Genomic DNA, 13725 nt, shown 5'->3' with positions numbered 1-13725 from the left:
AGCAGCAAGAGAAGCAGCAAGAGAAGCAGCATGGCTCAGTGGAAAGAGCACGGGCTTTGGAGTCAGAGGTAATGGGTTCAAATCCTGTCTCTGCCACATGTCTGCTGTGTGACCTTGGGCAAGTTACTTAAGTTCTCTGAGCCTCAGTTACCTCATCTGTAAAATGGGGATTAAGACTTGAGCCCCACATGGGACAACCTGATCACTTTGTATCTCCCCCAGCACTTAGAACAGTGCTTTGCACATAGTAAGCACTTAGCAAATGCCAACATTATTATTATTATTATTATTATTATTATTCTGTGGGGCTCACAGTCAATATCCTATACCCAATAAGCACTCAAAAAATACCGTTGATGATGATGATGATGATTGGGGTATATATCAAACTATCGATGGGTAACTCTTGTAGCTATGTCTCCCATCTAAAGGATACTCTGTTCCCTACAATATGGAGGGGTGGCATTCTTGACGAATCCCGCATTAAGAAAAGCCTGCATTGGGTGTACATCCACCTTGACTAGTACCACACACATGTATGTACAGAAGTAGCCCTTGCTTCTGATAAGCCATCATAGTCTACCTAGATAAATGAATGGTATTGGAAGAACTTTCTCTAATTCTCTTTCAGCATTCTATCCGAACATGTAATGAAAACCTGCATTGTGCCAAATGCAAGTTCTCTGTGACTCTAGCTGGCAAAGGTCTACTGTGTTAATGTTGAATAGTCTGGCATCTCTGTTCAATGATATAAGGACCTTCCATTTTTCAATCCTTATTTGCTCACAAGATATGTTATTTTTCATTATCTCCAAGATGCATTTTTTGTGTTTAAGGACCACAGTGAAGTTTCAAATGAACAATGAGTAGATGAATACATGATTTTAAATTTTGTTCATGGCTGTGGGTGTCAGAAGTATCTTGGAATCATTTTACATGGGGGAAACTAAGATGCAGAAACCTTAATAGACTTTAGCATACATTTTTTATTGGCATTTTCATTTCAGTGCCTGGGAAAAGTATCTGTAAGAGCAATAGCCAATTTTCCAAGAGAAACCAGTAACAGGAAGAAGGTTGGTTTTATGGTCCTGCAGTGGGATGCCATTTTTTAGAGGTAGAGGAGACATTTGAAAGTCTGAGAGGGGCATTTCATAATCTAACTGGATCCCAGGGAGTCTACCAGGAAATGTATAATTAAATCCTCAGCTAATAAAATAAAGAAATTGAATCCAGTAGCTTGGCCAGCTCTCCTATGGAATGGTGTTGAAAAATGTATATAGCCTTGTGATAAATGATTTCAAATAAACCAAGTGGAAAGCATGCTACATGAACAAGTTTTAAAAAAAATCCATTCAAAACGAATGGCTTCCTCACATTTGCGGTATTTTCCCCTACTGAACAATTGCTATTGTAAATGCTCAGTTTTTCTACTGGGCTACGTATACCTAATGTAAGACATTTGTACAGCACCTCAAATTCACTCCAGCCCTCTTGTTGTCATTAGGATATTGTTCTAACCCTACTCCACAAAGGAGAGATCTCCAGGGATATGGCCATATCAGTGGTTTAAATCCTGCCCCTTCATGGAAAATTGACTCCAAACCAGCTACTTTAAGGTGTTTCCTTTACAACTTTTAACTCTGATTTCACCTTTCCCCTGTGGAATCAGCCATGGGTCATTCAAGGTTAGTGAATAAAGTTTGCCTGGCAAGGTCTGTCCTGATCATGAGGATAGGTGGGAAAAGCAGAGATGGCCCTCCATCTAATTGGAGAAATGGTTAGAGATAGAAAGATAGTGCTGGGCAGCTAATGGAAGGAATGTTCATTCGAAGCCAGATGACATTCCTGAAATATTTATTCCTTTCCACCATTGAGTCAGTTAACTCGCTTTTCCAATTTTTTTTTTTGTCTTATATTCACCTCAATTCTTTTTGCACATCACCCTCTTCTGGCACTCATTGCAATGAAATGTCAACAAACAGCTGCTTTAGCTCTGTCTCCTGGAGGAGGGTTCCCTGCGCTACTGTGAGTTTGGTTTCCTGGTTTATTTCTAAGAAATCACCAGGAAAGCAAAAGCTGTGGAAATGTTGGTTTCCGAGGAACTCCATGGGGTAATGGAATGGAGATTTCCAGGACCAACCAATTAGCCATGGGGACTCTGGCCACGGTTTTGACCCCATGGAGATTGCTCTGGGCTACAAGGAGCAATAGGGAGGCCTTTTTTTTTCTCATTCCGAAAAGGGAAGCACTGACAATCCAGTCTCTACCTGCTTGGATGTGCTTACATGGTCACTGGTGGCTTTCATGTGTACTGGATGCAGGCAAGGAATGTGTCTGTTTAATGTTAGAGTGTACTCTCCCAAGTGCTTAAAATAGTGCACACAGTAAGCACTCAATAAATACAATTGAATGAATGAATGAATGAAAGCTGTGTGGCCTAATGAAATGAGCATGAGCCTGGAAGTCTTAATCCTGGCTCCACCAGTTGTCTGCTATATGACCTTAGCTGAGTCTCTTCACTTCTCCGGGTCTCAAGTCCCTCAACTGCAAAATGGAGATTCAATACCTGTTCTCAAAGCTACTAGATTATAAACCCCATGTGGGAACTGATGATTTTGTATTCCCAGTGCTGAGTATGGTGCTTGGCCCAAAGTAAGCACATACCAGATGCCGCAGTCATTATTACTTTACTACCATCTTTAATAATTCTTATCATTATGTGTAGCACTGGGCAAACAATGTAGCAATCAATCCATGGTCTTTATTTAGTGCTTACTGTTTGCAGATCATTTTACTGTGTGTTTGAAAGAACAGGATAGAATAGACATGATCCCTGCCCTTGAGGAGCTTACAATCTAGTAAGGGAGCTAAACATGAAGATAACACAGACAGATAAATCACACTGGTTTGCAGTCATCTGAAGCCACCCATTTCTCAGGGTGGGGGTGGGGAGAGGGGTCCTTGACACACACAACTTGTTTAAGGTGTTTTGCTTTTCCTTCCTAAGTCACTGGAAGCATGGTTGCTACTCCCGAGATATGACTGGAAGAATTTAGTTCTGCAAAACCCTTGACCCCTACTTACCTGATAGCAAACAAACTTTCTGCGATGAAATGAATCAGTGTATCATGTGCGTGCATGTGTGCTTAGTTGCTTAATAATGAAGAAACAAGTCCAACTGTGAAAATTGCCACTAAGAGGGTGTCAAAACTTTTTTTAATGGTATCTATTAAGCATTTATTATGTTCCAGGCACTATACTAAGCGCTACTGTAGATAGAAGCTAATCAGTCTGGACACAGTCCATGTTCCACATGGGGCTCACTGTATTAATCTCCATTTTTCAGATGAGGTAACTGAGGCACCAAGAAGGGAAGTGACTTGCCCATGGTCACACAGCAGACAAGTGGCAGAGATGGGATTAGAACCCAGGTCCTTCTAACTCCCAGGCCTGTGCTCTCTCAACTAGGCCATGCCAGAGGCAGGTTCTAGCCTTAATCAATCAATCAATCAATCAATCAAAGATATTTATTGAACAATTACTGTGACTGGTGATGAATAAGGGCTAAATCAATAAGATGTAAGTGATTAATCTAAGTGGCAATAAATTCAGCAACCTAGCTTAACTGATCAATAAAGACCCCTCCCTCTTTCCTCCTTTCCTTTTAATCCCCCCCACCACTAACCCTAGCTACATATACACAACCTTCCCTGTGAGCATGTATGTTCATTCATTCATTCAATCGCATTTATTGAGCGCTTACTGTTTGCAGAGCACTGTACTAAGCGCTTGGGAAGTACAAGTTGGCAACATATAGAGACGGTCCGTACCCAACAGCGGACTCACAGTCTAGAAGGGGGACAGAGACAACCAAACAAAGCATGTGGACAGGTGTCAAGTCACCAGAATAAATAGAAATAAAGCTAGTAAATAGAAATAAAGCTAGATGTAACATGCAAAGTCAGGGCTTTCTGCAAGGTTTCCACAATTTCCTGGTTTATGGATTTGCTGAACTTTCCATACAGTCGGCTCCTTCTGTTTTGCTAATTACATACAGGAAATAAAGGGGTGAGAGAAAGACAAATTAAAAAAAATAACAAGTTAATAAAGAGAAGTGTGGCCAATTGGAAAGTGCACAGGTCTAAAAATCAGAAGAAAGTTCTTGCCTTCTATGTGATCTTGGGCAAGTCACTTAACTTCTCTGTGCCTCATCTGTTTTCCTCATCTGTAAAATGGGGGTTAAATATCTGTTTTTCTTCCCCCCAAAGACTGAATCCTGTATTGGACAGGGACTGTGTCTGACCTGTTTGCACTACATCTGCCCCAGTGCTTGGCACATTGTAAGTGCATCATAAGCATTCCCATCCTTGTTCACAATCTCCTTACTTCAGCTCACCATAAACTATTTCACAGTAGCAAAATGGGTTTTTTTCAATATATTAGAGATTTCCGACTAAGCCATAGAGCACCTGTCTTGAATTGTGAAATCCCTTGCTAATTTGTTACATTAAAGATCAAGAAAACTTTCCCTAAATTATTCTACCTACCACAACAAAATGAGGATTTTGTAGGGATTACATTTACCACCCTTTTCAGCAAAGTACCCAACACAGTTTATCTAACCTAAATTTCTAATATGAATTTGGAACAGCTAAATTGGAACAATTCTACTAATCCCACCACCACTCTTACTGAACTGTTTCCTCTTGCTATGAGAAAATTCCCCACAAATTGTATTTTCTCATCAGAACTACTACTGGGGTATATCTAACAGGCCTGGAAGATCATCTGACTCACCTACATTTTCACTGCTGTCCACTCCAGTGTTTCTGTTTAAGAAGGGCCCATTGCTTACAGGATTCATCAGCTCTATTCTGTGCACAAGAGGAAGGTTTCCCTATATGAGAATAAGTGGTGTCTTCTCCCTATATGAGAATAAATTGTGTCTTCTAACCGCCTGAAGAAGTTTATGTATTGGGTTTTTTATGGTATTTGCTAAGCACTAATTATGTGCCAGGCACTGTACTAAGCAAAGGGGTAAGGTACAAAATAAACGGGTCCCACACGGGGCTCCCAATCCAAGTCGGAGAACAGGTATTGAATCCCCATTTTGCTGATCAGGGAACTGAGGCACAGAGAAGTGAAGTCACTTGCCCATGGTCACACAGCAGGTGAAGGTGGAATTAGAACCCAGGTCCCCTGACTCCCAGGCCCGTGTTCTCTCCTCTAAGACATGCTGCTTCCTAAATTGAAAGTTGGGGAACTTATCCCAGCACCTGTATCTTGGGGAGCAAGGGCTGATTTCACAACGTATAGTTAACTTGGTTAGATTTCTTCCACCTAGAAGAATTTTCACCAGACAGAGATTCCTTAGGGATCTATCTGGGGATTGGTGTTAGCCTGTGGTCCTTTGTAATGCTACCAATCTCACATCTTGTAGAGTTCTTAGGGAAGCAGCATGGCATAGTGTATAGAGGACAGGCCTGGGAGTCAGAAGGTCCTGAGTTCTAATCTCAGCTCTGCCACTTGTCTGATGTGCGGCCTTGGGCAAGTCACTTCACTTCTCTGTGCCTCAGTTACCTCATCTGTAAAATGGGGATTGAGACTGGAGTCCCACGTGGGACAGGAACTGCGTCCAACTCAATTTGGTTGTATCCACCCAGGGCACAGTACAGTGCCTGGCACATAGTAAGCACTTAACAAATACCATAATTATTATTATTAGCCCACAGCAGAGTTAGGGGCAGGTCAAGAAAGGACAATCAATCAATGGTATTTAATGAGCACTTACTGTGTGCACAGCACTGTACAAAGCTCTTGGGAGAGTACTCTATCACAGAGTTGGTAGACATGTTCCCTGCCCACAAGTTCTTAGTACCCTGTCTGACACATAGTAAGCACTTAACAATCCATAAAAAGTTCCCAAATCCCTATGGGAGAGTCCAATCCTTCAGCAGTGTGAGATAGGCCACAGTCCCTGAAATGGAAAAAGTGCCCAATCTGAAAAGAACTAACTCTACCTTCTCTCCCTTGTCATTGATACCGGAGACCTAAAGGAAATAAGAAATTTAGTTGTTTGGCACGTATTTTACTAACATAAACCACTCCTATTAAATTTCCAAATGACCATTTGCATTCCCCAAGCCCCAGAAGTGGTGAAATCCTAGATGCCTTCACTTTTGGAAAAGCTTGAAATGATGAGGCCTGGATTCATCAACCTGGAATCGTGATTTCTTTTCCCCATTACTTTCCCAAATGCAACACATACTTAGGAGAGCAAAGGACTGTGGTTGAAAATGTGTTCTTTCTTTATATAAAGAAAAGTTGGTAAATGGAAAAGCCATCTGTTTATAGAAAAAAAATAGAGGAACAAAGGTGCCATTGCTACAAAAAATTCTGGTAATTGCTGTGAATGAAAAAGAAGTCCTTGGATAGCAGCATGAACAGCTTAGAATTGGACACACCCCCTTCTGATGGTAGTAATATTAGATTCTTGAATTAAAACTGCCTAATGTACACAGGAAACAGGCAGGTGACCCAGGAAGGAGAACAAGATTAGATAAATTCAGCCCGCTGGATTTTAGCTATTGCTATTTAACAAGGAAAATTGTTTGAGGAACGTTTTTTGCCTTTCGAGGGCAGACCTGTGGCTAAATCTTCTCAGCCTGAAGCCAAGCCTTGCTAATCACCTCTAAGGTTACTGACACCCAGGCATCCACACTTAATATCCTGGTGGCTTTTCTGAGTGAACAGGTGTTCGTAACAGGCAAAAGCTCACAGGAAATGAACAGATTGCAGGAATAGAATGCGTGTGTGCTCTATAGGCCACAAGCTCAGTAGTGTGATTTGGGTGAGGCAAGCATCATTTCTGTCATGGGCCCCAACCACAAAGGTGCAGAAAAGGGATCAGAACTCCAACTGCCCAACTGTTTTGCTTGTACAAAGTAGGAGCGCAGGTACATTCTCAGGGTGCAGGGAAGCATGCTGTAGGCTTAAAAATACCTAGTTGAACCAGGCTCAAAAGGAGTTTATAGAAGAGGTATGATATCCAAGCTTAACCTTCCAGAAGCTTACTGTAGTGGAGATTACAATAAGACATAAATTGTCAAATATGTTTTATACATTAAAACATCTAATCTATAATCTATAATATTTGATAAGTAATTAAATATACAAATTGTCAAATGTCTTATACACTCATGATATATGTATTTAAATGGTATACATACATCATATATCTAAGCTTACAGAGTGAGAATTTTATCACCATTGCATAGCTATAATTCTATTTGTTCTGACCATTTTGACACCTGTCTACATGTTTTGTTTTGTTGTCTGTCTCCCCCTTCTAGACTGTGAGCCCACTGTTGGGTAGGGACTGTCTCTATCTGTTGTCGACTTGTACTTCCCAAGCGCTTAGTCCAGGGCTCTGCACACGGTAAGCACTCAATAAATACGATTGAATGAATGAATGACACCAACTGACCTTGAAATCAAGGCTTTCAAACTCTATTGTCAGTGCCTGATGTTGGGTAAAAAAGCACTAAGGACTTCTCGCTAGCAGTTGCATGAAAAAGAGAAGGCATCATGGTTAATCCTAGGATTATGGATTGGAGAGAATAGAGGGATTTTATAGTATCATTCAGTTTGGCGAACAGGTGGTTGTTGTCATTATTTGGAGAAAAAGAACCTATTGAAGAATAGGAGGATCAAACTTTTGCAGTACCTTTGTGGTTCCCTTTCTGTCTTGTTTTGTCTTATGCTGTCGAGTCATCTCTGATTCATATTGACTCCATGGGCCTATCTCTCCCAGAACACTCCACCTCCATTGGCAATCATTCTGTTAGTGTATCCATAGAGTTTTCTTGGTAAAAATACATAATAATAATGATAATAATGATGGCATTTATTAAGTGCTTACTATGTGCAAAGCACTGTTCTAAGCGCTGAGGAGGTTACAAGGTGATCAGGCTGTCCCATGGGGGGCTCACAGTCTTAATCCCCATTTTACAGATGAGGTAACTGAGGCCCAGAGAAGTGAAGTGACTTGCCCAAAGTCACACAGCTGACAGTTGGCGGAGCCGAGATTTAAACCCATGACCTCTGACTCCAAAGCCCGGGCTCTTTCCACTGAGCTACGCTGCTTCTCACAGAAGTGGTTTACCATTGCCTTCTTCCACCCAGTAAACTTGAGTCTTCTCCCTCAACTCTCTCCCGTGTCACTGCTGCCCAGCACAGGTGAATTTTGACTTGTAGCAGATTGCCTTTCACTTGCTAGCCACTGGCCAAGCTAGGAATGGAGTGGGTAGGCCTCTGCTTGACTCTCCCTCCCATAGCCAAGACTGGTAGAGTACTGGAAACTATCCAGGTGTGATCCTGAGAGGGTATCACTTTCTATAGATGTGTGGAATTGTAAGATCCTTAAAAGCTCCGAAGGCCTACCCTTATCTATCAATCCATCAATCAACCAACCATATTTGTTCATTCATTCATTCAATCATATTTATTGAGCACTTACAGTGTGCAGAGCACTATACTAAGTGCTTGGGAGAGTAAATATGACAGTTAGTATACACATTCCCTACCCACAGCAAGCCCCCAGTATAGAAGGGGAGACAGACATTAATATAAATAAATATATAAATGGAGAAGCTGTGTGTTCTAGTGGAAAGAGCACAGGCTTGGTAGTCAGAAGACCTGGGTTCTAATCCCACCTCCTCCACTTATCTGCTGTATGAGTTTGGGCAAATCATTTAATTTCTCTGGGCTTCAGTTACCTCTTCTGTAAAATGGGGATTTGAACTGTGAGCCCAATGTGGGGTAGAGATGGTGTCCAACCCGATTAACTTGTATCTACTCCAGTGCTTAGTACAGTGCCTGGCTTAGTGGAAAGAGTGTGGGCTTGGGAGTCAGAGGTCATGGGTTTTAATCCTGGCTCCACCATTTGTCCACTGTGTGGTCTTGAGCAAGTCACTTAACTTCTCTTTATTCTATTTATTTTATTTTGTTAGGATGTTTGGTTTTGTTCTCTGTCTCCCCCTTCTAGACTGTGAGCCCACTGTTGGGTAGGGACTGTCTCTATATGTTGCCAGCTTGTACTTCCCAAGCTCTTAGTACAGTGCTCTGCACACAGTAAGCGCTCAATAAATACGATTGATTGATTGATTGATTCTCTGGGCCTCCATTCCCTCATCTGTAAAATGGGGATTAAGACTGTGAGCCCCACGTGGGACAACTTGATTACCTTGTATCAACTTCAGTGCTTAGAACAGTACTTGGCACATAGTAAGTGCTTAACAAATACCATCATTATCAGTGCTTAGAACAGTGCTTAGCATATAGTAAGTACTTAACAAATACCATAATTATTGTTACTAAGTGCTTAACAGGTACCATATGAAAAATAAATATAAATAAATAAATAAATACATTAGGGATATGTACATAAGTTCTGTGGGGCTTAGACAGTGGTGAATAAAACTGGTCTAGAAATATTCCTGATAAGACTACTCATCCATAAATAGCTCCAGGGTCAGTAATCAATGGCATTTATTAGTGACTAAAATGTGTGAAACATCATTCTAAGTGCTTGGGAGAAATGCATGTTTCAGACATGGCCCCTAGTGGAAAGAGCATGGGCTTGGGAGTCAGAGGTCGTGGGTTCTAATCCTGACTGTACCACTTATCATCTGTGTGACTTCACTTCAAGTCACTTAACTTCTCTGCACCTCAGTTACCTCATCTGTAAAATGGGGATTAAGACTGTATTTCCCACGTGGGGCAACCTGATTACCTTCTATCAATCCCAGTGCTTAGAACAATGCTTTGTGCATAGTAAGCACTTAACAAATACCACCATTATCATACAGTGTGGCTCAGTGGAAAGAGCATGGGCTTGGGAGTCAGAGGTCATGGGTTCAAATCCTGCTGTGCCACTTGTCAGCTGTGTGACTTTGGCAAGACACTTAACTTCTCTATGCCTCAGTTCCCTCATCTGTAAAATGGGGATTAAGACTGTGAGCCCCACTTGGGACAACCTGATCACCTTGTATCCTCCCCAGCTCTTAGAACAGTGCTTTGCACATAGTAAGCACTTAACAAATGCCATTATTATTATTATTATTATTATTATTATTAGCCCACAGGGAGAACAGACACACTGGGGAAGGTTAGCAATCAAAATTAAACAGAACAGGACAAAGCACAGTTAAAATTAAACAGAATCAGCAAAGAATCTAGCAGTACTCTAATGGATAGTCAGCCCGTGGACTGAGCCTCAGCTCTCAGGGCAAATATTCCCGGGTGAGAAACAACCTTCCGAGAGTTCCAAAGGTTGGGTAGGGATCTAATAGTGGAGAACACTCTGAGCTGGGCTCCTCGGGCTTCTGGCTGCCTCTGCTCTTGTGAGACACAGAAGGTAGTTGAGGAAGTACTTCAGACTTCCTCTGATCTGTGTCCGTCTGAACTTTCAAGACTATTTCCTACTATTTCCCCTATCTGTAATCTATACTGAAGTCTGTCTTCCACTGTAGACTGTAAGCTCGTTGTGGACCAAGTTCTTATCTGCCAACTCTGTTGTACTTTCCCAAGCTCTTAGTACAATACTTGACATTTTCCCAAAACATAATTAATCAATCAGTGGCATTTATTGACCGCTCACTATAGGCAGAGATCTGTACAAAGTACAAAAGGGTAATAGAGTTGGTAGAAATATTCCCTGCTCACAGGGAGCCTGTTTAGTAGTGTTTTCAGGTAAAGACAGAATCTCTTTATTGCCTCTTTGGATCCAGTTTTGTGAGTTGTTTGGAGAGAATTAGCCCTTGACCCTTCCTAAAATGTTTTGGATCTACTGGGTTATCATTTTTCTATATATAATCCTTAATGAGAGAAGGATATGGTAGCATTAATGGTGAAAATCAGTGAATACTGACTGAATCTGAGTAGATGCATGCCACTTTTGTTGTGATCCTAAAGAATCAGAGAGATTCTTTAGAAATGTGATCCATGTACCAACCACCTGCAACAAATAGATTTGAGACCCCGGTCCTCTAATGACTCCAGTGGTTAATTAATTAATTAATTGTACTGCTTGTTAAGCACTTAGTATGTACCAAACACTGTTCTAAGCACTGGAGTAGATACAAGCTAATAAGATTGGACACAGTCCCTGTCCCACATAAGACGCACACTCTTAATCCCCATTTAAAGATGAGGTAACTGAGGTCCAGAGAATTTAAGTGACTTGCCCAAAGTCACACAGCAGATGTATGGCAGAGCTGGGATTAGAACCTATGACCTTCTGATGCCCAGGCCTGTGCTCTATCCACTTAGCCATTCTGTTTCTCCAAGCCACGCCACCACCGCATTGAAGAGAAACTCTTTCCTATCAGCTTTAAAGCACTCAATCACCTTGCCCCACCTACGTTACCTCACTGATTTCCAACTACAACCTAGTCCTCACGCTTTACTCCAACACCAACTTACTCACCATACCTCGATCTCATCTACTTCATTGTCGACCCCTTGCCCATGTCCTCCCTCTGATCTGGAACTCTCTCCCCTTCCATATACAACAGGCCACCACCCTTGCCATCTTCAAAGCCTAATTTAAGTCACATCTCCTCCAGAAGACCTTCCCCAATTAAGCTCTTTTTGCCCTTTCTCCCTCTCCCTTCTGTGTTGCTTATGCACTTGGATCCATATTCTTTTAGCACTTCAATCAGTCAATCAAGCAATCAATGATATTTATTGAGCACTTACCAAGTGCAGAGCACTGTATTAAGTACTTGGGAGAGTACAGTACAACAGAGTAGGTAGCCATCTTCTCTGCCCAAAGAAATTTTAGTCTGGAGCACTTGATATTCACTGCACACCTCTGTCATTTTTTTCTTTATATTAATGTCTGTCTTTCCCTTCTAGACTGTAACCTTCTTGAGGGTAGGAAATATGTCTACCAACCCCATTACATGGTGCTCTCCCAAGCACTTAACCCAACGTTCTGCACGGAGTAAGTGCTCAATAAATACCATCAATTGATGGATTAATGACTCAACCGGAGACAAGCATAAAATGCTTCCAGTTGTCTCATGTAATCACCCAGGTTAAGTCCGCTGATAGGACCTATACTTTTTTTCCCAACTGAATAATCAAAAAATGAGTCAAAATGAATAAGAGTGAGAAAAAGGCAGTCCTTATTCAAAACTCATGCCAGCCCCAGGACCCCAAAGAGAAACTGAAGCTTTCATTATAGGAGGGAAGAACTAAGCATACATTTGTAAGCAAGGGACTTCCATGAGCCCATTGGAGGAGAAAAGGCAAAGAAGTTAGTCCCCAATAGAAGTATGCATTAAAGAAGCAAATACCAGTTTTCTAGAACCTTCGGAAATGATATACCTGACCTGTTTCCTGTTGTGTTACGTGGAGCCAACCCCATTCCCTCTGACATATGTCACCCCTTGCCTCATTACTTCCTTGCCTGGTGTACTGCACAACTGCAGCTGTTCTGGGTGAAGCAGCATAGCGCAGTGGTTAGAGCACGGATCTGGGAGTCAGAAGGATCTGGGTTCTAATTCTAACTCTGCCACATGTCTGCTGGGTGACCTTGGACAAGGCACTTCAACTTTTCCTCAGTTACCCCATCAATGGGGATTAAGGCTTTGAGCCCCATGGGGGACAGGGACTGCATCCAACCCGATTACCTTGGATCTACCCAGAGATTAGTACAGGCATAGTAAGCACTTACCCAATCGCATAAAAAAAATCTAGGAATGGGCATCTATGCTTGAGAAATTTATCTGGCTCATGAATCATAGGTTGGTCAACAAATGATTTTAGACAAAAATCTTTCACTAGGCCTTCTGGGTATGAAGTCCAAGGCCACCTGATCACCTTAAGATGGACAATCCAGCCCCCACTTCTTACGGGGGCTAGGGTCATTTTCATGGATACCCAGGTTTCAGAGCAGAAACTTGGTCAACGCATCAGAAAGAAGCATAGGGTATGGGGCCTGAACCTTCTTTCCAGAAAGGGCAACAGCATAGAGTTACAGGAGTTTCTAACAAAAAATGATTCCTTTAGATTGGGTGTGTGTACGTTCACATTCTTCTGCCTTAACCCCACAAGCAAACAAGTAAAAGCAGTAATGCAGTGATCAGCAAAACAGTGCAGTAGCCACCTACATAAAGCTAGCTTTGATGTCAGGGAGATAGATCATTTACTTAAGCGCTTTTTTACAGAATGTACACACTAATGTAAACTGCGATACCCGGGAAATGTGGAAGGGTAAGGAGAATCTCAGACTTGGCTTATTATCAAAATCCTGTTTATTTTTGTTAAGGAAATGTTCCAGTTATTGTATATCATACTGTTAATTTCTGGGATTATTTTTTTCCCGGTAGGATATTTTCAGTTTGTTTAAAAAGATGAAAGGGAAAAAAAAATTGTTTCACTAAACTTTCTAAAAGCTGATCAAAGAGTATAGATTTTGATAAGTATGTTCCAATAAGACTTTTAGCTTTGGAATTTTTCACATAAAAAGAATAACGATATCACTTGAAAAACAACATTTTTTTCTGGTATTTGTTAAGTGTTTACTCTGTGCCAGGCACTTGCTGGGATAGGTACAAGCTAATCAGGTTGGAAACAGTCCATGTCCCATATGGGGCTCACAGTCTTAATCCCTATTTTCCCGATGAGAGAACTGAGGCCCAGAGAAGTAAAGTGATT

At 41.5% G+C, this 13725-nt stretch overlaps 1 non-coding gene across 1 annotated transcript; it reads right to left on the bottom strand.

The window, feature by feature from the left end:
• Window positions 1-8248: 8248 nt before the first annotated feature.
• Window positions 8249-8386, bottom strand: LOC119931080. Its single transcript, XR_005451944.1, has one exon. It is a non-coding gene; the product is annotated as a small nucleolar RNA SNORA7 (small nucleolar RNA).
• Window positions 8387-13725: the final 5339 nt, after the last annotated feature.

Source organism: Tachyglossus aculeatus, chromosome 7, assembly GCF_015852505.1.
Source record: "Tachyglossus aculeatus isolate mTacAcu1 chromosome 7, mTacAcu1.pri, whole genome shotgun sequence".
Classification (NCBI taxonomy): Eukaryota; Metazoa; Chordata; class Mammalia; order Monotremata; family Tachyglossidae; genus Tachyglossus; species Tachyglossus aculeatus.
Note: the sequence above shows the minus strand (reverse complement) of the source record. Positions and strands in the feature narration are given on the sequence as shown.